The sequence below is a fragment of the Trematomus bernacchii genome, unplaced genomic scaffold (assembly GCF_902827165.1).
Source record: "Trematomus bernacchii unplaced genomic scaffold, fTreBer1.1, whole genome shotgun sequence".
NCBI classification, from domain to species: Eukaryota; Metazoa; Chordata; class Actinopteri; order Perciformes; family Nototheniidae; genus Trematomus; species Trematomus bernacchii.
This window is the reverse complement of record NW_022987531.1, coordinates 2,297,309-2,323,286: the sequence shown is the minus strand read 5'-3', so window position 1 is coordinate 2,323,286 and position 25,978 is coordinate 2,297,309. Positions and strand designations below refer to the sequence as shown.

At 42.5% G+C, this 25,978-nt stretch overlaps 1 protein-coding gene and 1 non-coding gene across 2 annotated transcripts in view; one reads left to right on the top strand and one right to left on the bottom strand.

The window, feature by feature from the left end:
• LOC117476109 (gamma-aminobutyric acid receptor subunit pi) overlaps positions 1–25,978 on the bottom strand; it is a 108,110-nt gene that overhangs the window by 49,936 nt on the left and 32,196 nt on the right. The gene's annotated exons all lie outside the window — the stretch shown is intronic.
• Positions 25,486–25,557, top strand: trnaq-uug. The gene has a single exon. It is a non-coding gene; the product is annotated as a tRNA-Gln (tRNA).

The window sequence follows — 25,978 nt, the reverse complement described above, 5'->3', positions numbered from 1 at the left end:
ATGCAAATCATTTAGACTTGCTTGTAGGACATGCCATTGCCAGCGTTTTATGTTAGAAATGTACAGTACGTGTACCGGGCATATAGAAACTACCGGATACTAATGAACATATAGTTGTTGATGATGTTGAATCAATTTCTGAAATGTTCAGGATAAAAAATTGTAGTTTTAACCAGAAAGTGGTCATATTTGTACGCCTGGTAAGCTGACTTTGATTCATTTTGTGTCGAGGTTTTAGGGGATTTCAAACTGTCATTTTTGATCCCAAAGATTTCGGAAATTGAAATAACATCCTCAATCACCTCAAAAACCACACCAAAATTGTCCAAATGGGCCAAGCTATTGTTGAGCTATAGTCTGCATTTGCCAATTAATGCAAATTAACACAAATATTGCCAATTGTGCAAATTGCCCAACATATGCAAGTTAGCACCCTGCAGTTACTATGTGCTGGGGACCTGTACTATACATTTGTAACATAAAACTTTTCGGATACACAACATTTCTGGGTTCACACTGCTGGCAATTATAATAATAATACATTTGATTTATATAGTGAATTGGGCTAACATATACAGTAACCCCAGTTTGGTTTCCTTCCTTCTACTATCAATCACATTAATAATTAAAAATCATTTAATCACACAAGTGGAACTTAAGGGATTGGTTCCCATTAGGTTGGCCATGGATATTTGATTATGAATTATTCAACCCACCATATAAAATAAGGACGGTCCTCAGTTGACTTTCATTGTCAGCGAGTCAAGCTTATTGATAACTAATGACTTAATTTTCAGCAAATGGTTAGCCATAGAAATTAGTTAATTTTCTCTTCATCCAGGGGTTGAATTTACTCTGCTACCTGCAGGTATCCTCCTTGGTACAGTGAATATACAGTATGTCAGTGGAAGCATGCATTGTCTAGTGACAGGCTGCTGGAGAGGAACAGGTAAAACATTCGGCATTAGCTCAATCCTCTAGGTGTGCTCGAGGCGCCCGCTCTACTCCGGATGCTTCCCCTGTCAAGATGCATTAAATTACATCTTTTCTTCTTTTGCGGAGAATATTCATTTTTCGCCGCTGTGAAATGGGATTTGAGGAAAGACGCTGCTGCTCTCATACGCAGAGATTATTCTCTCGCTCATCAGGGACTTTCCAAGCTTCCTCAGGCCCTTCAGCCACTCCAGGCTGGGAGATGCAGAGGCAGACAACCAGGCACCACGGAAAGAAAAAAAGGTTAAAAGCAGCTGTTTCTCCCTTTCATGCTATCCCAGGCAGCTCCATAAGCCCCTCCGTATAGGAGAATAGAAAAACTCCTTCCTGCCAAATACAGAACATTTACCGTCTTCATAAGCCTACTGAAGTCTGAATCTCATACAATATATGAGGTGTGACATACAAAACGCATGACTTTATTTCAGGCAAATCAGCAAGTATAGATGCTCTGGCAAGCTGGTTGTAATTGACCAGCAGAAAAAGAGAATTACTGTCCTACATTATGTCCTATGCCCAACAATACTTTAATATTAAAATGTCTTAATAATTGCAGATATGATGTGTAGCCCGTTGCTCATTCTTTTATATTACACTGACCTCATTTTCTGTAATAGTACATGCAGGCCTGGAAACACTGATCTGCTGATTGTTGAAGAGGCAGAGTGAGATTTGTCAATGACGTGCTGTGCTCCATCACCCGAGCCAATTAAGATGATGTATTGGTCTCTTTGCACCATCAACCTGTCATGCCTTCTTGTATCCACAGAGTGTTTAATCGATTATTGCACCGGTACAATCAGAAATTACCAGTATCCTGAATCACACAGTAAATTGGATGGATTATTTATGTGTGAACAGAGGCTCAGGATGAGGCTCAGGATAGGAAAGGCTTATAATTTACTATCATACTTGTTTTAAACACCACAAAATAATTGATTAGCAATGTTATGCAACTACTGACCAACACCAATGCTGGGCTGCAACTGCAGGTTATGTTGTGGTATCTAATGCTAAGAGTAGATGTTGTGTGATCTAGGTTTAAAGGGCCAAACAAACTGTGGAACTAATGGCGCATTTCCACTGCAGGGCCTCGCACGGCTTAGTACGGTATAGTTAGGCCTTGGTAGGCCAGGCTCACTTTATGCTGCGTTTCCATTACAGTTTAGTAGCTGGGGCAGTAACTATAGTAACGCAGTGTAGGCGGAGCCGTGACATCATCTTGAATGCGAACCACAGAAAACCAACATCAGCCGTTAGCTGTTAGCACTCAGAGCTCACAGCTCCTCATATCTGTTCAGAAACTAGACAAAGGTTAAACAAGTACAAACCACAGACTGTCTGTGCAGACCCGGCAGCAGACATACATCTCTGGGCGGGCATTTGATTTACCAGGGCGGGCCCACCCCGATTTATATTTCCCGGGAAATCTGAATTGTCAACGGGGGGGGTTGTGAGACGCTCGAGATTTGTCAATGAGGGGGAGGGGGGGAGAGAGGCGCTCGTGAATTGTTGTTACGGAAAGAGAGGGGTTTTAGGTTGCCATAACGCTGTTGACGGTCTTATTATACATCCATTGGTTGGTTTTGTGGCACATTTGTAACGCTGTGCAAACTTGAGTGCACACAGGGTGGAGAGGTGGAGTGAGGTGTTGGGTTGAGCGATGGAGAGAAAGGGAGAGAGAGAGAGATTGAGATTGAGCAAGGCAGAGAGCGTGTGCAGCGGTCTGCTTGCGCACAGAGCAGGAGTTAGTGAGAGAGCCGGCTTGAGAGTCAATTTATCTTCAAAATATAATTGATTGCCAGCCTCCCTTGTCCCTGGCTGGCTTGCTCCCGGTGGAACCATTAGAAAGTCCCAATAACCTAAGATTCTTCAGTATTTAGCCATGTACTTGATGCTGATATGAACGATCTACAAAGAACGTTTTGATAATGTTTCTTTATGATGTAATACAACATACCATGATGTTATTTTAAGCTATTTAAGACGTGTGTGCTTAGTAGTTGATCCTAGATCATTACCCCTATAACCCGAGTACATATGCAGAATTTCTGGCTGATATTGTAAGACACCTAATGAACAACATTTTATTGTTCAGTATACATGGTAAGTTGACATGAGTTTTGTCTTGAATTGTGTGTGTGGTTGTGTAGAATCAAACAGACACTCGGCGAGTGATGCAGGGCGCCCCTCCTCGGAACTGTTCCCAGGCCTTTTCAAAGGACGGAGATCAGGTCTTCAATAACCGCAGTTATTCTGCTGAGCAGACCAGAGCCAACTACCTCTCTGGAGATGTAGAGGAGGAGATCAGGTGTGTGTGTGTGTGTGTGTGTGTGTGTGTATGCAGTGAGACAGAATGTACCTGATGAGTCCAGCTGTAGATATATTTGGTCCCATGGGGCTTGTTGTATTTAGAAAGCCAGAGTAGATGATGGATTTCTTTATCTACAATTATTGTGATATACACACTGTGAGTAGTTGTTTTTAACTTCTGCCTTAACACCTTCTTTGTCTCTTGGATCCTCTCTTCTCTCTCAGGCACTTGCAGAAGGAGTTGGAGAACCAGAAAGCTCAGGCATCACGTTTCCAGCAGCGGATGAGGAAGTTGGATGACGACGTCAAACAGAACGATGGGCTGCTGAGAAGGGCTCAAGTGGAGGAGAGGACTATCAAAGTAAGTATTTGTGCATGTGTGTTTATAAATAATAAAAACACAATTCTAAATCAAATCAGTAGCATTCCCAATGTTTGAATGAATCTCTGTATTTTCTTCAGAAAAAGGCTGCAAAGATCAAGCTGGAGCTGTCAGAGCCTCAGAATGTGGAAGAGCCTCAGTCAGAGGACCTCAATCCCCTGGTTTGTACAGACACAATGCAGTACAATAATCCAATTAGCTTATGTCGTACTCATCTCAGTTGATAAACAAAGCAAAGACCATATGGAAGTATGACTGAGAATGGGTATTCAAGTCATAATTTGGTAGGGTTGGGAACCGAAACTCGGTTCCAGATGAGAACAGATAAGAAAATGCACAATTTCGATAAGCAGAACCGGAATCGGAATCGATACATTTCAAACGATACCCATCCCTATAATTCGGTCATCACTTTTGGCACACTTTCAAAGGAAGAAGAGCTTCAAGAGATCGTATCTAAGATCTCGTCAAAGCGTGCAGAGTCCGACGAGGCACAGGCTCAGATGGCTGATTGCAAGGCGGCCTATGAGAAGGCAAAGCAGGAGTACAAGCAGCACAAAGAGCAGATCTTCACGGCCGCAGAGGATGCCGAGCATGTCAAGGTAATACTTAAGACCAAGGTCAGGTGACAAAGATAAACAAGTGATCGGAATCCTTCAACCTTAACTTGTGGAATGCCCAAATCATGTCAAACTTGTGAAACGTTTGTATTAATAAAAAGTGTCCTTGTATTATTACTCAATTCAAATGAGGTTTTATCGTAACACCATCCTTGTGTACTGGGTGAATCTCATGCGTTATTCTTTCTGTGCTCTTCCTTTGGTCCCTTTACAGGAGGAGCTGAGTAAGACCGATCAGGACGTGGGCAAGTGCAAGCATCACAAGAAACACTACGACGAGAAACGCACTGCACATCTCCGCAGCATATAGGCGCTCGAAGGCAACCTAGAGATCAAGGAGCAGGAACTGCAGGTACACTAAACTGAGACACAAAGGGCAACTTGAGACAGAGGCAGACATTTAAATAAGATTTAAAAAAATGTAATGTTTTTTTTGTCGCTTTTCAGTAGACATTATAAAGTGGGTCCAGGAATTAGATCAGATAAATATTACTCTATCTTAAGCACACTTGGCTTATCAAAACTGTGGAAAGCATTTGCAATTTTCAGACAAAATCAAATACTTTTTAATTAAAATTCTGACGGGTTAATCTGTTTTACACTTTGTTTTTTAATGCAATGTTGAATAGCTATGCATTTCTGAATCTTATAGATTTTGTTCCTTCTAGTATCTTCTGCATTGAATCTCAGAACAATTTTTTGTTGTTCACCCTGTGATTTCAGACATCTGTGGCCAAAGCCACCAAAATCTGTCCGGAGTGAGTGGAGGTACGAAGGACAGCCAGGAGTCTGGACAACGAGATCAGCCGTCTCAAAGTGAAGATCAGCACCCAGCAGGTGCAGCAGGGGAACCGTGACGAGGTAGTGAGGTATGTGAAGAACACCCTGATCATTAAAATGCAATGATGTAGTGTCATGCCACTTTATTACTTTAACACGACTGGCTGTTGTCTTGTCTTGCATTAAATCAAATAAATTCAATCTCTGTTGATTTCTTCCGCTTGTCTTTCTCTCCAATCACTAGGCAGTATAATGAGGGTCTGCAGAACTACAAGACCATGGCACTGCAAATGAAAAACCTAAACGTCTTCATCCAGCACCTCAATAGTGACATGAAAAAGAGACTCCAGGTGTACTGTGTGCTCAGGGGGTCAGTTGTTGACAAATTGTGTCCAGGAAAAAGAATGTTACGCTTAACTTAAAAGCGTATACATTTATTTCCTGTTTCTCTTCATCCTTACTGTTTCTTGGTTCCTAGATTTATTATCATGCTGCCATCTTTCCTTCTTTGTCCATTTGCTCACGTTTTTCTCTGCGTCCTCTAGGTTCCTCTCGGACAGCTGTAAATATTACTTTGACAGCACACTGGCCGAGAGAGGCTACACTGGAAGTATGACCTTTGATCACAAGAGTGAAACCCTCTCCATCTCAGTAAGTTCATCACTCAGTTCACACTAGAGCAACTAAACAATATAGCAGCATGGCTAAAGTCTAAATGAGACCACATTGATCTTTTTCTTTGATTTTCAAAAACATGAGACATTACTGCTACAGTTTTTAAACCACGTGATGTAAAATGGGGTGTCCAAACTACGGCCCGGGGGCCAAATGCGGCCCGCAAGCCATTTTGAATCGGCCCTCAGCTAATTCAAAAGTATAATGGAATATGGCACACAAATGAAACTTGAGCGTGTCTTGTATTGTACTTCCTAAATATATCTGTAAACATATATTACACAGTAGTGTTCATGTGTTAATAAGAACACTTTCAGTTAATTAAAGTTGAAAATATGATCTAAGTTGATACAAAAAAAAAGCCCAATAACTTATTTACATAACAACCTTGAAATATACCCTTCCTATTTCCTCTTATGATAAGCAATCTGAGGCTCCTGTTTTAAGGAATGAGCTGCTAACAAAATAAATGAAACCCTATGGAAAGCTGTGATGTAGGCTGTTGTATCAAGCACAATCTTCTTACATTTGATTGATTTAGCTAACTTATCACTTCACTTATGAGGCAATAAACCTCACCTCTAGTGAGTGGCCCAGCCCTTCGAATATTTTTCTGTATGTGGCCCTCGGTGAAAAAAGTTTGGCTTAGATCAAATGTTTTTGTTTGGCTTCTTTCCTCGGTAGGTGCAGCCCGGCCAGGGAAGCAGTGTGGAGTTGAGTGACATGCGCTCTCTGTCCGGAGGCGAGCGCTCCTTCTCCACCATGTGCTTTGTGCTCTCCCTTTGGGCCATCACAGAGGCGCCTTTCCGCTGTCTTGACGAGTTTGATGTTTTCATGGTAATACGAAACCTATTTTGTTATTTTGATATTGCAAGTTTCTCTAGATAAGGTTGCACCGTGCCTAAATGGCATCTTAAAAAATAATAGCATGGAATGACTATTTTAGGAAGGAGTTTGGAGAAAGTTCCTATGCAAGGTCTTGTCATTACATGAAATGGTCTCTATAGCCTTATTTATCAAAAGATAACATGAGTCTTGGTTTTCTTTAGGACATGGTGAACAGGAAGATCTCAATGGACATGATGCTAAAGGTGGCTTCCGATCAGCGCCACAGACAGTTCATCTTCCTCACACCACAGAGCATGAGGTATTCACTGATTACATTGTTATATCAATCTTGGACCTAGTCACTATGTTATTAAGTTACAGTTTCCATAGAATCGTCTCTTTGCTAATTATTACGTTAAGTGAGCTGACGCCAAGCTCAGAGGAAATGCAAAGGGGCTACATTTAGATATAATACAGTTAAGTGTTAGTTAATGGAAGAAATGTATGTGCGTTCATGTGCAGACGTATATATAGTTTGTTAATTGGATAATTCATATCCTGCAAGACTCCTAAAGAAGTCTTGAGATGATGACCTTTCGACATCTGGAACATGTCCAAGTTTAGGAGAACTGACAATGTGTGTGCGTTAAACATGTTTAGGGAACATGTTCGTGTGTCATTTAGGAAACCTATATTTGCCCTGTGTTTTCTTGTGTTCGTGGGGGCATTTCTGCGATTGGTTGCTGTTGAAGCAAGGTAATGTTTCCCCATTGTTGTTTGGTGGTGCGCAACTAAATAATAATGATTAATCTCAACTATTTCTGTGTTTGTGTTTCATTGATTCCTCTCTGTTTCATTCTTTCCTGTTGTGAGTGCTGGATTGCCATAACAACATGTTTATATATTTGTATATCAAAGCAGTAGGACCACCCAAATGTGATTTATTGACTTGGTTACTGTTTATATATTCTTAATAAATGAGCTTTGATTAAGTAAATCCGTTCAGGAGTAAAGGTCATGTGATTTCAGTATGCTGCCTAGTTTCTCTGGGAATCAAATCAAATCAAATCAGGTTTTATTTATATAGCACATTTAAAAGCGATTTTTGGTCGAGCCAAAGTGCTGTACATGTAATAAAAATACATTACCACAATCACAATAAACGACAATAAATTACAACAGATATATATAAAAAACAAAATAAAAAAAAACACAAGGAAAAGTCAGGAGTCGTGCTCCGCTCTAACTAGAAAGCCAGAGAGAAGAAGTGTGTTTTTAGTGTAGATTTAAAAACCCCTAGGGTCTGGGCCGACCTCACATGGAGGGGCAGAGTGTTCCAGAGCCTCGGGCCAGCTGCTGCGAAGGCTCGGTGCCCTCGGGTTTTAAGCCTGGTCTTGGGCACTACCAGCAGCAGCTGGTCAGCAGACCTTAAAGCTCTGGCTGGGGTGTAGCGCTGGAGGAGTTCAGCTATATAGGCCGGAGCCAGCCCATTTAGTGCTTTAAAAACAAATAAAAGGATTTTAAAATCAATTCTGAACCGAACTTCAGGGAAAGAGCATCAGACACTTTATCTCCAACTCATGGTCACATTGTCATGTTTTTGACATCCTCCGTCTCAAAGACCCAGATCGTGGCATAAATTAACAAAGCAGTCAAGACGACGACGACGAGTAGTAGTTCTGTATACTAAGCAATGTTAAATGTTGTATGTTCTGTTATATAGAGGGGGAAGGATGGGAAGTTTATGTTTATACCTTATAATGTTGTAAGTTCTGTTATATAGAGGGGAAAGGATGGGAAGTTTATGTTTATACCTTATAATGTTGTAAGTTCTGTTATATAGAGGGGGAAGGATGGGAAGTTTATGTTTATACCTTATAATGTTGTAAGTTCTGTTATATGTCTCACAGGCTCTGCCCTCTACTGGACTCTATGGGTACTACCTTATCCTGCGTGCATTCTCCCACTGAGACTTCTATAGATGTAGCCGGCCTAGGGCGGGCCTACCTGGCCACACCGTATAAAAGGATGCCTCGCCTCCTGACTATCATCCTTTTTCTCTTCAGCAGCGGAAGTGATTCCACGAGCTTCGAGACGATTGAGAAAGAGAGAGTAGAGTGTAGGACCTGCCCGAAATGCCCGAATCTAATTACCCTTCTGCTTCACGTCCTTGGGGCCTGACCACGCGGTGGGTAATATGGGCCCGACGCTGACATGCCCAGACTGCCAGATGATCCCGCGGCTCACACGAGAGCATCGTGGGCAGCACTTCCTGGCGAGGGCTACCCCGCAGGAGGAGTCGGTGGATCTGGAGCTCGACGTCGTGGACGTAGGCGATTCGGGGAGCGAGGTGACGTCGTCCCGGTTCTTCCGATGGGGGACGAGGAGGACGCCTCGCTGACCGGAGGTCTAACTCTCAGGTCTGCGCGGATCGATTTCCCGGCGGTGATGACTCTGGCGGCGGAGCATGTAGGCTTACCGCTCCCCCCCACCGCTGCCACCGAGGCCTGTAAACCGCCTGAGATTTACGGCCCGGTGCGTCCGGCGCAGCCGACCTTCGTTTCGCCCCAGCTGCCAGAGGTATGGCGGTGTGTGGAGGCGACATGGCAGCAGCCATTTAAAACGAAGGCCCCGATAGCCGCCATGGTGGGTATCGTTAAGGTGGTGGATCGCTCGGACACGACATGTCCAGGTGTGCCCCCCCCCTCGATGAGAGCCTGGCGGCCCATCTGCTTCCGCGGCTGGTTGGGCGGAGGGTAAACGTCCTCTGCCCCCGCTGCCCCGGGACCGAGACACCTGGAATATCTGGATAAGTTGTTCAAGCTCGGTACGCAGATGGCGGCTGCGGCCGATAATCTTGGCGTGTTGGCGTCTTCCTGATCACCCCTCAGGCAGACGCCCCCGCCCTCCCGTCTCAGGACGAGAGCGATTATTCGGACCACGCTGTTAGTCAGATGAGTAATCTGATTTATGGCGTGGCCACCGCAGCAGGGCGGATGATTTCCCTGGCCACAGTGGCGTCTCGTCACGTGTGGCTAGGGCTCACGGCCCTATCTAAGAAGGACCGAGAAGATCTCCTCGGAGCCCCCGTGTCCACGGAGGGGCTCTTTGGGTCGGTCTCCTCGGTCACCCAGCGCTTCAGCCGCCTAGAGGAGGAGAGAGTCCAGCTTAGCCGCATGCTATCGCTGGCTCCTCCTCAGGCCCCGCTACGTGCCCCCCTCGCGTTGCCATGAAGGGGAGGGAGCGTAGTGCGACAGTGAAGCGGAGGGAGAGGCGCCGGCACGGGGGTCCCGTAGCTGCGGCGCCCTCCACCTCTACGGCCCACCCCGTGGCACCGGCATACCGGCAGTCACGGGGAAGGGCTGCCCGACCGAGGAAGGCTACGCAACAGCAGAGCGCCCGGGTGGGGAGCTCCATCTTCGCGGAGTTAACTGCCTATTTAATGCCCAGATCCCTGTCAAAACTTTTAAAATAAAGATGGTGTTGATCTGTATCCAAGTCTGAGTGTCCTTTGTTTCCACAATACACTTGCACATGTTGGGAAGTTTATGTTTATACCTTATAATGTTGTAAGTTCTGTTATATAGAGGGGGAAGGATGGGAAGTTTATGTTTATACCTTATAATGTTGTAAGTTCTGTTATATAGAGGGGGAAGGATGGGAAATTTATGTTTATACCTTATAATGTTGTAAGTTCTGTTAACATTTAAAGATTTAATAGAATATCAGACGGCTTTAGTTATGCAGCAAAAAACAGAATACTGCCAGAAAATATACAAATATAATATGCAAATGTGTTTTAATTTCAGAGGATGAGCATCAGGAGGAAATTACATGTTAAGCATCAGTTTGCACGTACTACTTTAAAGCAGAGGTGTGTCTCTTGGCGTAAAGAAGTGGAATTAAACAAATAACAAATAACAAATATATTGGCAAACATACAGTGAAAAGAACACACTGAAAAATACCCAATATTTTGTTCACATTAAAGCTTGAAAACAACAGCTTAGCCTACATCGTGATATGATTGTTTGCTACTTACACGATGTACTGGGCCTAATAAACCTGTAGCCGACGTTTCCCAGATGAATGGAACCTCCTCAGCAACATGTCTTTCCACTCATTCTTGCATTTTTTTATCAGGTCCTTCTCGAGACATGCTTCTTCGGTGCTCACTGAAAACGTTTTTCAGTGTGGAAAAAGAGTTCTCACATAAAGCTGTCGAAGCTCCAAAGGTAAGTGAAACCTTAAATGCGGTGAGAACACTTGGCATTGCCTCAAGCGTTGTGTGGAGATGACCAAGTACGTTTTTCAATGTCCATTTCCCATCCTCTGGTGGTGTGAAGCTGTCCACGTGTTTCAGAATCAGCTTTTTAGCCACAATGAACTCAGCATCAACGAGCGTGGTTCCAGTCAGTTTAAGCAAAGGTTCCACTTTTTCGGGCTCCAGGAAGAAGCTGCTTTCCAGGTTGAGTGAAGCAATAGCCTCCATGAATGCGCTGTTTCGCTCTCCAAAGCGGCGCGCAATTTCTCCCGTAACTGCATCAATGCAGCTGTAAAACAGCCGCCGTTGCTCTGTCATCTGCTGGTTTTCTTGTGTTCCCACTCCCACTGTCTCTTCAACAACATAATCCTCCAAAGTTGTGTTAAGAGTTCGCCTTCTCTTGGTGGTACCGGGATGGATAGTATCATCCTCTCTCTCCTGTGCGCACTCACTCCACATCTCCGTGAACACCTTTTCGGTGCGCAGGGCCTCAACACACTCTTTGGCAGTGTTGACAAGCTGTACTGCCGTTTGAAGGTCCATTTCCTCCGACTGCATCATCCTGTTAGCTGGCTCAAGCAGGGACAATATATTGCATATTATCTGGGTGTGGAATTTAAAGCTTGGCTTTAAAATTCTGCTCAGCAAGCCTGCTGCCTCCATCCTCAAGTCAGCTGGAAATGATGCAGAGTGTTCAACATGTCGGAGTAGTTCAACTATATCCTGAAAAGATTTCAGAATAATCTGAACAGTGGCCAGGTGCCCTGTCCAGCGCTGTTCGAGTAAACGCTTCAGCGTGTTTCCCTGGTAATGTGCAGCAACGTTGGGCTTTCGTGTGAACTTGTAGAGGACATTACAGATGTTGAATAAATCCTCAATGGCTCTCTCACCGGACATGGCGTGAACAACGACCAAGTGCAGCTGGTGGTTGAAGCAGTGCACATATGGGATTTATCAGCCCAGTTCATCTTGAAGGAGTCTTTGAACCCCACCGTGTCTCCCCGACATAAGACTTGCCCCATCGTATACCTGGCTGAGAATTTTGTCTGTGCTCAGGCCAACTTTGCGTATTTCATCAATGAGTGTCTGTGTGAGGGTTTTTGCATCACCTGCAACTGCTGTGGCGATTGTCAAGAGCCTTTCTTTTATGACATAGTTCTCATCAACAAAACGCAGTACAATTGAAATGTTTTCACAGCCTGTTGGGTCTTGGGTTCCATCCATTTTGACAGTGTAAAAGGAGTCGCCTATTTCCTCAACAATATGCTCCGTTACAACTTTGCTCATCAGGTCAATTATGTCGTTTTGTATATCATGGCTTATGTAGGTAGCATTTTTGGGAATGGTGGGGGCAATTTTCGCGAGTTCTGGGTCCTTTTCGATGGTATACTCAAACAATGACAAAAATAACCCACTGCCAGACTTGGACATACACTCTAAAGAGTCGTGGTAACCTCGGAAAGGAAGATTGCTGGTAGAGAGAAAAGTCACAATGTCAATAATGGAGCCCACGTAATATCTGTTACGAGCCAGCTGATCTTTGTTGACAAGAGTTGTGATTTCCTGACCAGTCTCGATGCGCATTTGTTTTTCTCTCCACAATTTCTCACACACTAAATGTTCCTTGGAAGAGCTGTGTTTGCTAAGACCCGTGCCCTTTTGTAAGGCATGCTTCCAGTCTTTGAAGCCTTTTACGGTGAACGATGCGTCATGATGATGAGCCTTAAACTTTTTGCATGGGAAACAGTACGCAGCATCGCCTTTCACGGAGTATTCAAGCCAGGGTCGGTTTTGGTACCATGAGCTGGCAAAACTACGTTTTTTCCCGGAGAACAGCCGAGATGGAAAACTATCCAGGACTACCTGTTTTGGTGTATCCACGCCAAGGTCCTCTGGAACTAGAAAACGAAAATCTCCAAGATCACGAGCGTTTAGAATGGGAGCTGGGCCTGGGCTGCTAAAGGATGAACTGCTGCTGCCCGGCTCCGAAGAGGCTGCGTCTGACAACGTTGACTCGGGTCCTGGTGGAGGAGAAGGTAGAATAGATGGCGGGGGACATGTCAAGTTGCCAGCATCTGGTGCTGAGTTGCCACAATCCTTTTTTGAGCCCTTATTGTTCGTGAACCACTTCCTAATATCCATTGTTGCCGATACATATAAAAAAGGATAATAGCCAAACTAACCGCCAGAGTAAACTGACAGGCTGCTGTGACGCGTCTCACTTAAAAAAAACACACACATGACTCAACCCCGTGAAAAACCAGTCTCGCGCACAGAGATTAATTCAGAATTTCATAGCAAAATAAAAAAATTATATTATACTAATGTTTCAACATAGTTTAATACAAAAATAAATGTTATGACAAAGCCCTACAAATAACAATAAATAACATAATAATACAAAAATTTAAAAAATATTTTTATATAATAATTTTTTTTAATCAGCCCTGATTTATCATGGGCGGGCCCAAATCCTGGATGGGCGGGCCCGGCCCCATGGGGCCCGCCCATGACGCCGGGCCTGTGTCTGTGTCATGGTGAATACAGTCGCTGGTTTATTTATGTCTGTATAGGCCGTTGTTGTGAGTGTGGACGGTCGGAGCATATACTGCGTTAGCTTAGCCGATCTCCATTAGACAACACGCATTTTAAAAGGTTTTTCGCCTGCCGTCTGTCTGCAGACTTGTCAAAGCATTAATTAATGGTTTTTACTAACCGGTATCAGTATGTTGTTACTTCGGCATCATTTTGAAACGTGTATTAAAATTAAATCACGGTAAAATATGTTCATTTTGTTGTAGTTGTAGCACCCTTGCCAGCGATTCTCTCACTAGTTTAGCATATTCAGCCCGGTTGTTGGCCCGGAAAGAACCTGGATTTTGGAGGGCCAGAAAAACTGTGAAACAGTACCCGTTAGCCGGAACTACCCCTAGTGGAAACGCAACAAAAAACGGGCCGGGTTTGGCACGGCACGCTTAAACCGTGCTACGCGCTGCAGTGGAAATGCGCCGTAAGAGTGTCAAGGTTGAACAAAATGTTATTTTTAGTGGGTTCAGGTAAAACTGCCCTTCTGATTCTCGGAAGTTAATGGAGTACGAAGTTACGATAGGAAAGTGGACAACACTGAAACTCTCCTCATGCTATAAAAACTAACAAGGTCAAGTTTACGTGACCATGGACACCTGAAGGAAGCGTATGCCAAAAGGGTTCCAACAAAGAATATGGGAGGTGGAATATCATCCTTCACAAATGTCAACCACTGGGAAATAGGGATGCTTGAGCTATATCAAGGCTAATACAACTTTTTTCAAGATTATGATCCCCGGGTCTGCTCGGACTTTGTTTTCTGTCTTTGACAAAATAAGGTTATTTTGCATCCAAATCTGTCTGCCTCCAGCCACTTCTTCTGAACCTGTTTTTTTTTTTTGCTACAAAATAAGTTTGGAGGAAGAGGTACAGACTCTTCAACTGACCGTGACTGAGATTTCTTCTCACAGTTACTAAATTACCCCCTTGGCGGTTCTAGTGTTGTAACAAACAACCGCAATCTAAACCATAGTCACCACAGGAAGTATCTGTGGGTTAAACAAATACTGTTGCTGTTAGGAAAAATGATGTTAATGCAGTGCCACCAAACAATACCGTGCAAACATCCTGCAAGCTGTAGCCCGAAGCACAAGCACATGACAGGATTTCAGAAATATACGTTGACCTTGCGGCACTAACAGCTCACGTTGTTTCTCATTGCAGCGCTGTTCATTTCCTAACTTAGCTGCACACACGACGTGCTGCTACAGCCTCCTCTCTACTCATTCTGACAGAATTTAAACATAGTTAGCGCTCTGATAGTGCTACGTTCTCATGAGATACTGTATGTAATTAATAAATGTATTTACTGCCTACATATGCATCATATGTACTTGAGAGACTGGGGAAACGACAAATTTGGTCCCACTCCACTTTAAAAGTATCATTTCCTTTCCGGCCTATAGCTCACTTGGCACAGACACTGCACTAGTTGTCAAAAAAAATGTAATAAATAGAAGGCCTGGTGCATTGCAAAATAGACTTGTTATTTTTTGTATCTGAAGAAAAAGATTCCCCACCACTTTACAAAATAACTTGCTGTATGCTACATGCAGATATTTAGAGTTGCTGGACTTGATATATCATGGCACAGCATGCATATGAGATGGTAAGGGAACATCAGTGTTCACATGGTATAGGGACCAATAATTAGCAGCCCCTGTGTGCACATGTTCATCGTGTTGGTAATGTGCATCACCTGCTGCTTTTATACAAGACTGCTCTAGTGAGGGATTTTGTTTCTCAATATGTTGCAAAGTTTTAAAAGTTCATTTGTGAAAGTGTATTGTTTCTGCGAACAGTGAAAATATGTTACTTTGCTGATAAACTGCATCTTGACAACAGAAGAACTACAAAGCACACATACTAAATGATATAAGACACATATGGGAGTGTAAACAACGAGCGGTGCATGGTTTGACAAGAGGTTTTCAACACAATGTTCCTTTCCCAGAATGATTAAACACAGCGTCTGTGAGCCCACTGTGAGACAACAGCAGTCAGCGGAGAGCTCTCAGTCTGATGGTTATAGATCCAAACTCTCGCTCAACTCTCTTTATGCAGCCATACAGTAGCAGGACAGCAGTCTCAGAATCACCATGAGTAATTGACTGAATGTGTGTTCACCCTTCTGAGTGGCTCACCTCTGAGTGGTTGTAATGCAGGCGAGCAGGTGTCTTACTAGTTTCCTTTAATGCTAAACACAATGATGGCCAGTGCTGCAAGATAATGTGGTTTCCTCTGACTGAAAGACAAAAGTCTGAAATTATGCTTGAAATGACGCAATTGCATTCACAGGTCAATTCTACTAGTCTGAAAAGTAGCATGGGAAGGGCAAAGTCTATCTTTCATTTGCAGATTTTGGACAGATTTTCAAAAAATCTGCAAATTAGTAAGTGTTTCCTCTTCCAACTGTTAAGCAAACATTAGGAGTTGGTTAATTGAGATAAAGAGCTGGCAGTGCTCCAGTTGGCTGTCATTGAACTATTTTGGAGGTAGAGGACACAACGAGGTGATGTAATTAAGCTGCAGTAAAGCGTCAAGCAGATGAAGACAGATTCAAATATGTGATGGGAATATATGGCACCATGCTTTTTTTAATGAATTACATTAAGCAAGGTTACAGTATTTTCGTCAGTCCACATACATCTAATGTTTCTGTCTTTTCAGTGAAGGCTTGATTGACGTTTAAGTCACATGCTTCATGCACATCCAATCTCTTTCTATTGCACTTTTTATCAGAATACCAAACATTTCTACTCCGGACAGATACAAAAAATGTAGTTTTGCGTTATGAGTATTTTTCAAACATTAGAGAAATGCACTTTATGTATTCTGAAGAATGTGGTGCCTCCTGAGGCTCTTTAAAGCAGCATGGAGCTTTTTGTAGTTTTCAATGAGAGTGAAGAGTTTTGGTTACTGCTGTTACGCTTAGTGATTGCCTTTTTCCCGTTGTCCAGCTATATGACCAAACCAAACGTAGTAAGCATGATCTGAACGGAAAAAAACGGTAGGTCTGGAGGCAAAGCATTGCGCCGTAAGTTTTTTGTATCATATAAAAAAATAAAATCTAATGGACTGAAATATTACACTGAATCTTAAATACATGTTAATATAAACTGTAGACCTCATCATGCAAAGACTGCAATCATCACAAGTTGGATTTTCATTAAAGACGAGACACAATTCATGCCTCTGTGGGTAATCTATAAGTACTCTTGGCCTTTTCTTCCTGCCCATTTGTAGAGTTAAGTCATTACCGAGAAGAAAGCTCATTAGTTATGAAGAAAAATGTAACCATCCAGAAAAATCCCATCAGCAGGATAATTAACTGTGTTTTCTTTTCCACGCCAGATGAAACTGAGTAACAAGCATGTTAATGGATGCTTGTCCACACATAACATGCAAATTAATGTTGCATTCAGAGCTGTCATGCTGTAAGCAACAATGTTAGTATACAGACAACAGTGAGGTGTCATGTGACATTTTAATCAAAACTGTAAACATGAGACTTTGGATGTTTATCAGAAGTGAGCGGAGCTACTGTCAAAAACATAACAGTGTAGTTGGCAGCAGTTTGGTCACATCCATAAAACAGCGCATTAAATGAGATCCCCAGGGTATTCAAAGGTTACTCAAGCAGTACTTAATAGAGTTTTTGCCGAGCTGAAACATTAAGGTAGGTATGGAGAATGAATATAGCTACAGGGCAAGTATAATAAGAGTCTAATTATATTTTCAAAAGCCATAAACCTTCTATAAAACTTTTTTTTGTAACCCTTGTGTTGTCTTCGAATGGTGTTCGCGGGTCAATTTTGACCCATGATTTATTTCAGTCCAAAACACACAAAAAAAAAGACTATCATCCAATATTGTTTTAACTACATCATAACTAACTTATTATGCATTCATAACCGTACAATCCTGTTGTAATTTTATTTTATGGCCCCAAAACACATTACACCACATATTGCACGTGCATGTGTGTGTTCAGGTTCAAGTGTTAGTGTACATATTCTTTGAGAAAGGTCGAGTTCCCGTGGGGGGCCAGAGGGAGGGAAGACCAGGTGCATGTTCCGAAAAAGTATTGTTACAGTGGATGAAGGGGGTGGGGGTGGGGTGTCTAAAGTCAAAGATGAATTTTGATTGGGCAAAATTTGACCTAGAGTGACCCACAACAATTCTGCTGGGTCTTCACAGACCCGAACACCAAATTATATATTTATTTTTTAGAGACCTTCAGACTTGGCTAAAATTGTCAAAATCAGTTTTGTAGTGTTTATATAGCTGTTGTGGAGGATGTCATGAAGCCTTGTTCCGATAAAAAAAACTACAGCGTAGTTATTATATAATTTTTACTTGAAACGGGCCACGGGAGACCCGAACACAACATAAGGGTTAAACAGGGATTATAATTCATAATTTTAACCCTACATTTTGATTGACTCATTATGGAAGAATAACTATCTTGACAGTTCTGTGCTGCATTGATTATCCAAACTGCATACACTACAACATTCAGATAGCTGTTAAGCAGCATTATTACATGGCTTAGTTGAATACTCGATGCTGATTGGTCAATTCAGAACACGTGACACGTTGTTAATACAGTAATGAAGACCGCTGTCAAGCACTTATTGACCGTTGTTAAGGACACTCACATCTGCAGAAAGAAGTCCGGTCGATTGAACTGTATACAGTTTAGCCGACAACAGGGACAAGAAAACAGCGGAGAAGTAACGGGGCAGAAACCCTCTTTTTTACGCAACGGTCCAGACATAGACATCAAACGGCAAAACATATTCAGTTGCCAGTTACTTTGGCATTAGGGCAGGGATATCTAGATACTTTCCAAGGTTTGACATAATGAATTGTGCTACTTTTAGAGCAAGCAACGATGTTTTCAAATATGTAATTAAAAAGCCCCTCAAAAACGCTATCGAAGCAGTTCCTGCCATTGCTACATAATTCAAACGGTAACAACGGACTATTTTTCTTCGAAAGATCAAGAAAGAGAAAGGAAAAGAGGTTAAAAGGCGGAGTGCTGGACGTCAGATAAATCACCAGAAGAAGGCAGAGAGGAAGTAAACACTAACAGGAACAGAACACGGTATGAGCTCTGCAGTGTTTAAGGACTTTCAGGATCAAAAACTGAACAGAGTTGGACAGTGCTGCCGTAAAGTTGTTGTTGTCGCAGTTCCAGGCGTTGGTGCTCCGTGGAACGGAGTTTTCTTAGCGGAAGAAATACGATAACAAAAATCATTTCAATTAATATTGGGAGTCGATTCCTTAGTTTGTTTAGTATCTGGCCGTGTAATAAGCGGGATAATGTGCAGCGACTTGGTCATTGCACATGACCATTCCTTGTATGACTCTGAAAACATAGAGTCTATGTGACAATTAGTTGTAAGAGTAATACTTCGCTCAGAACATGCTCAAAGAGTTCCCTGGTTTGGACCTTTGAATCTGCCACCTTCTCTCTCCACTTGACTGCTTTGCCTGGCATCATCATATCCTATGAGCGCCACGGGGGCTAACGATTAGCCATCCAACGCCACAAGCAGGGCCGCTGCTGTCAAACTGTTATCAAGCTGTTGTCAAATGTTGTCAAGCTGTGGGACTGCATGTCTTCTCAAAATTGCCCAACAAATCACCCTTTCTTCAAACCCGGGCAAACTCTAGATGCAATCTGCTTAAGAGGCATTCAAATGGCTGGCACTATTTTATTGATGCTTTGGGGGAGCTAAAAGTAATGCAAAGATAAGTGTTACAAATCACAGTGAGTTGTTAGTATTGTAGTTACCTAGTAATGGAGTCAAGTGTCATGTACCTTGCCCATCAATGAAACCCAACACCATACAGCTGTGGACTAGCAGAGTTATTTGGGACCATACAGTAGTAAGAAAACAAATAAAGAGATTTTTTCAATATTGAATGAGACCACAAATGGGTATTGCTAACAAAAATATTTTAAAATTCCAAACTTGAATTTAGAGTACCCTTGGATTATTAAATTACACTGTAACTTTTGACATTTATCCTGGAACGAGGAAATAAAGCCTGAAAAGCTGTAGCGGATGAGACAACCACACATAGCACAATCAGTTTGCAAGTGGCTTTTGACCTTGAAAAGAGGCTATATTGGTGAAGGAAATACAAAGTAAGCCTCTATCATCTTGAGTTTGGAGTCCCTATCTGATGGGAGCTTCAACTTCAGTTACATCCCTCCAAGGCAGCATGTGCCTTCTTTAAATCTTCTTTTACAAAGCTCTGAGATTTCAGGAGCTTAAAGGCCAAAATAAGATATCAGTTAGTCTATTAATTAAAATGACACTGTATTATCATCGTAACAAGAGCCTTATCCCTAGCTCTGGCTTTGTAGTCTTGTAAAATGAAATGGACCTTGGAGCTTTGGGAAGCTCAAACACAGATACTAAACATACTGTAAAGGCTTACTTCTTTACAAGTTTCCCATTGGATACTGACTCACTTATCTACATTTACCAAATCAAGACACTGGTGTGGTAGCTTGTAGGCTGTAAGTGATACCCTAGTCTTTTTTTTGTTGTTTTTCTTTATATACTCTCTCATTTACATTACATTACATTACATGTCACTTGTTAGACACTTTTATCCAAAGCGACCTTTCCAGTTAAAATGTCAGAGTTAATGTTTTTTTTACCAACTTAGCCTGTTAGAAAAACCTTGTCATTTCTGAACTTTGGGAACTTTGGAACCTTTCATACAGTCACATATTGGTATCAAAACTGTTCTTTGTGATATATGTCTACTTTACTCCATGTTTTCTGTTTAATTACTGGGAGCAGTTCATAGAGGAAGTGATGAGGTAAGTAACAAAACAACAATGAGTTATTGAATTAAGAATAATTGAATTTGAATCCTCCATTTACATAAAATACATTTGAAATGTTGAGAAATGTGGCATTATAATCATCATCCTGTTGGTTTACATATTAAGAGTTGTATTTGCACAGCAACTTATGCAGTTAAAAGTTGGAGAAGCCTCTCATTGGGGTCTCTGTCCGGTATCATCCTCATTTGTACCTGACAGTATAACATGCTGGCTAAAAGGTTCTCCTGTCTAAAACAGGGTATATGCAGGAATCCTGAAGTCAAATGTAATACCTTTTAAGACCTTTTTTAAGACCCTTTCCATACATTTTAAGACCTCATCGCAACTTTGAGTTCTAACCGGTTACATTGGCAACACACTTTACCTCACATTTACTATACAGTATTGATTGTAAGATAGCACAACTAAACAGTTTGTGATAACTCCTTCTCATAATTCAGATAAAACAAAGCACAAGAGAATGAATTGTGTGACCAACCCAATGCAAGGTTTATTAGAAAAATAAACCATTAGAAAGTAGTATTTGATTTAGGCATTGTTCCCAAGAGATAAAACAGACAGACTACTGAAGTCTCCTTTCTACACGAACTTCAACCTCTCTGTCAAGGTCAGGTTTAATGCAGTATGCTGCTTTTTTGCTTCTGTAGACACACTTTGTGCTCTTTCATTCCAGTAAAACTCCTCAGAAACCAGTATTTGACCAATAAACAAGGTCGGCTGACCAGCTGCTGCTGGTAGTGCCCAAGACCAGGCTCAACACCAGAGGGCAACGAGCATTCGCAGCAGCTGGCCCTAGGCTCTGGAACACCCTGCCCCTCCATGTGAGGTCGGCCCAGATCCTAGGGGTTTTTAAATCAACACTTAAAACTCACTTCTTCTCTCTGGCCTTCTAGTCAGAGCGGAGCACGACTCCTGACATTTCCCTGTGTGTGATTGTTTTTCTATTTGTGCTGTTGTCATTTGTTGTAAAGTGTTTTTATTGTAAAGTATTTTTATTGTAATTACAGCACTTTGGCTCGACCAAAAATCGTTTTAAAAATGTGCTATATAAATAAAACTTGATTTGATTTGATAAACAAAACAATTGACAAAACTTTGAACTATGAAATATATTAAACTTTGGTGAGCTTCAGCGGGGTAATGCCATAGGAGCTCCCTCACAAATACCCAGGGTTTAAATTGGGTCGGGGCTGTCCGGGGCTAAGCCCCGGCACATAGGATGATGCTCTGACGTCATCACCCTCGCACCTTTGTCATATGTTTACAAAAAATGATATATATATTAAAGGGCCCATGTCATGGCCATTTCCACTGATCATAATTACATTGTTGAGGTATACTAAAATAGATTTATACTGTGCAATTTTCCAAACTCACATTGGTTTCGCATACAGCATCTCTGTCAAGCATGTGTATTCAGCAGTATTCACTTTCTCCACTAAACGACTCGTTGGAGCTCTTGCCCCCCCCCTCCCTGTGAGCCTAGTGTGCTCCGATTGGTCAGCTCGGCCACTCGTTCTGATTAGTCAACCACCAGAGAGGCTGCGCCCATGTCTAACAGTGCTTTTCCCGGCTGCTCTCAGCGTAACATCAGTCTTATCATGGCGTCGGCACAGCCGTATATTTTATATACATATATATTTTTAACTGTTGTTATAGAAGAGTGTGACGGCCCCAGGGCCTTTGTCTTACGATGGGGTGGAGCTGAAGAGGCTAATCAGCACGATCACGGACACCTCCGGACACTACGGCCCCAGTCTCTCTCCAAAGCGGCTGCAGGAAGACTAACTCTGCGATCCTCTCAACCACCTATCTCTGCATTTACCACAATAAATGTGCCGTGGTTTTGTAAACTCGTGTATGTCTCCTTGTCTTTGTGGCCTACGAGCCGCTCATAACAAAGAGTAAGTTATTTTTACCCGTTATAAACTACTACTGTTTGATGAGAAATCAAATCATGGTTTGCTATATATGAATTCAGGGAAGAAAGGATAGGCCTACTAAGTATTTCCATTAAACTTTATTTTTAGAAATGTACAAAATGAACATAAATATACATATATACACGGTATATCATCCATTCCTCCTCCTCGCATCTTGCCTGCGCACAGTTGGTGCGGTGCCTTTTAGCACGACGCCTCAGTAGTAGTAGAAGTGCCTTTTAGCACGTCATGGATTGTCCGCCAGGATCTGGCTGGACGAAATCAAATGCAAATCACAAAATATTAGAGAAACTTAGTTGTTTTAGATTCGTTAGTAGTAGTTGTGTAATGAACAGCTTGCCTGCTAATATGCTAACCTAGCTTTGTTTACCTTGGTAGCTAACACGATATGAACGTTAGCTTGGAGGAAAGGCAACTATAATGCAGTGTAATAAAACTACTATGAACAAAAGCTAGTGGTTCATATTAGGCTAGCAATAACAATCGTATACGGGTATTCTGCTACCATACAATGTAACTTGCATGAATACATTGTTTTGCGCTAGCATACAGCTAGCCTCGTTAGCTACATGCAGTATATGTACGGTCACAATGTACGGTAAATCACAGTACAGTATACTGTATGAGTATTCCGTGTGTGTGAATGCAGACATTCTCCTGCTATGAGATACATGTATGCAAGGCCATCTGCTGATATTAGAGTTGATATATGGAAACTCTAGCAACTTAGTTAGCACAGTTAGCACTGTGTCAATGGCTTAGCAGTCCAACACAGTTTACACATTTAAACAGTCTTGTTTGATAAATACACAAATAACAATGCAAACTTACAGGTTGTATACCCAGATCTTCCCCTGCTCCAAACGGTCCAAACAAGCTGTGCATATCCGGCCTCAAACTGGGCAATGTTTTGGAAGCTTTCGTCTGTGAAATGCCGGTTCTTCGAACCTCTGGAGGAGGAACACGCCGCTGCTGGTGTGGCCATAGCTCTTCGGGATTGGTCCATTTCGTTCCGGGTACCGCATGACATCAGGCGGTACCCGGAAGAATCAAATGGGCAGTGACGTATCTCCAACGAGGCGTTTTGGGGAGGTATTTTCTGTGTTAGAGTTTTACTCGCTACAGGGTGTACTTTGAGGGTTTTGACTCTGCACACCGTTTACATGCATAAAAACCTTCATAACACACAAGGGGATGGGTAATAACCGGAAAAGCATGACATGGGAGCTTTAAGACATTTCTCGTTCTTAATATAGACTATATTTAGGGTTGACTTTATTTTAAAATAGCAGATCTCTGTGACCGGATATAGTTTTTTTGGCTTAGTGAACGTGTGTCTCTTCCTTGGAGGAGCAGCATCGCCCGGACTCCGCTGCTGCTCCGTGGCTCCTCCGTGGCTCCTCCGTGCAGAGAGTCTGCACTGCAGCGGTGTGTGTCAGCAACGTGCAGTCAGGGGAGGCACGGATTGGCCATCGGGAGAGTCAGGACTTAAACGCCGCGACTTTCTGGCTAGCACTTAGCATGTGGGACCGGACAGCTTTGACCCCCCCCCCCCCCCCCCAGAGCGGAGCAAGGCAACGAAACTTAAAATAAGAAGCAGCATTTTACAGCGCGCTATGCATGGGGCCGCCTTGAGGGGGTTTCCCGACTAGTCGTTGCAGTAAATTAAAGGGTGTTTCATGTTGTCGTTGCTGTGGACCTTCTTAATACCTTGGAAAATGCAGTTTAATACTATAATATAGCCTTAATCTTCAACTTGTAATACTTTTTAAGACCCCGCGGACACCCTGTAAAAGCTCTGTGATTGCTACAGTTTTCCCCTTAAGCGTCTCCTTGTAGTCATGCAACGTTTGGCTCGTTTTATAGCGTCCCTCTTTATTGCTGTCTTTAGTGCTCTGGACGCTGGCAGCTGCAATGTTAATATACTGATAAACTGTTCTGATTAATATAGTCTCTGTTTTTAGTCCTTGAATTCCCTGGATGTGCAGGGGCCTTACATTGAACAAACTCTCTATTTTCCTGTCCCATATGTTCTCTTTCATGCATGCAAAATAGAAAACTATGTTTTTTTGAGGAAGCAAGGAAGATAAAACCATCAGGTATACGTCTTATCAGTGGGTTAGACAACCCCAGTACAACCGCAATGTTTAGTGTTCTCCCTCTTTTTTTTCTACTCTCACTTCATCTATGTGCCAAAGCTTGATGGAAGTAGTTTGTCATAAATACTCTTGTAACGATCCAGTAGATGACAGTCTAGAAGGATACGAACCACAGAACAATCTAGTTCTGATTGTTCACAACAATTACTGACACTGCTGCATTTTTTATGTTTTTGTCTGATGATTTCGGACAGCACAACTAGCTTCTCCTCTGCTTATAGTTCTTCCTATTCTTTTGCTAGATTTGGGTGATTGTAAACCTCCCACAAATGGCAGCCTTTTTGGTAATTTCAGGGGCGTGGATTATGGTTATAATGATGTCTCAGTAACAAGTAAGTCCTCATGAACTAGTGGCAATCATCCAGTTGAAACAAGCAGTTTACACATTTGTCCAGTTATGAGAGTTAAATCCGGCTTGTGCACACTTACAAACCTCAAAGACAAATAAATAAAAATAACTTGGCTTTTTATAGCGCCTTTCATGAAACCCAACGATAATCTACAATAGGACCAGGGGCCGTGGGGGGGATAAGAAGGAAAACAACAGGGACTAGAAAATAAGAGGATAAAAAACTGAAATAAACAAATTCTGGTCACAAAAATGTAGAGGAGAGAACAGATGTGTTTTGGTTGTTTTTCTGAAAATGTCCACAGAGTCAGTGGTCCTGATTTCAAGAGAGTGGGGGCAGCGATGCTGAAGGCTCTGTTGACAAAAGTGTTTTGTTTGGAGCGGGGGATGGAGAGCAGACCGGTATCAGAGGACCGCAGTTGTCGGAAGGGGTGTAGGTATGCAGGAGGACGGTGAGATATTAAGGGGCTAGTGCATGGAGAGAGTCCGATGCAGGACCGGTAGCCATCGGGGGGGACGGAGGGTAGGGATGATGTGCCAAATATGTGCTTCAAAGAGGTAGTTTGCTCTATCTGGCCAGCAGTTTTTCGTCTGATGAGGAGATCAGGGCCATTGCTGCCTTACGGGCTACCATCAGCAGTTTTGCAAAAACGTATTACAAAAAACTTTTATGTGGTCCACTGAATTTGTTATTTCGCCTCCAAGAACATAGTGTGCATGGTTCCATGGTGTAATGGTCAGCACTCTGGACTTTGATTCCAGGAATCCAAGTTCAAATCTTGGTGGAACCTTGAGAAGGAAAATGTACAGACTTGATTGGATTACATTAAGTATAGCGTGATAGGAACAACGGGGTGAAAACACGTTTCTTCTGTGGCTGCTCTGCTGACTTCTTTGACCAGTCACTTGAAGCCGTTTGACCGGCTTTCTGTGGGTAATACGAGAAGTTTAGGGGACAGGACTTCAGAGTTGGTTTGGGCAGATGCTGTGTCACTACGCAATCTTTTATGTCAATTTTCCAGCCGTAGCTTCCAATAAATCTTCAGTGACTGACATCCATTCGTAACTCTCCAGTGTACTCCTTGTGTACTGGTCTACACTGTGCAACTCTCAGCAAATATGAGAAGTTAATAGAGAGATCAGAAGCTAACAAAGCTCACTTATTAGCTAATTCCACCATCACCTCCAGAAAAAATCAATGCAGAGTAATAC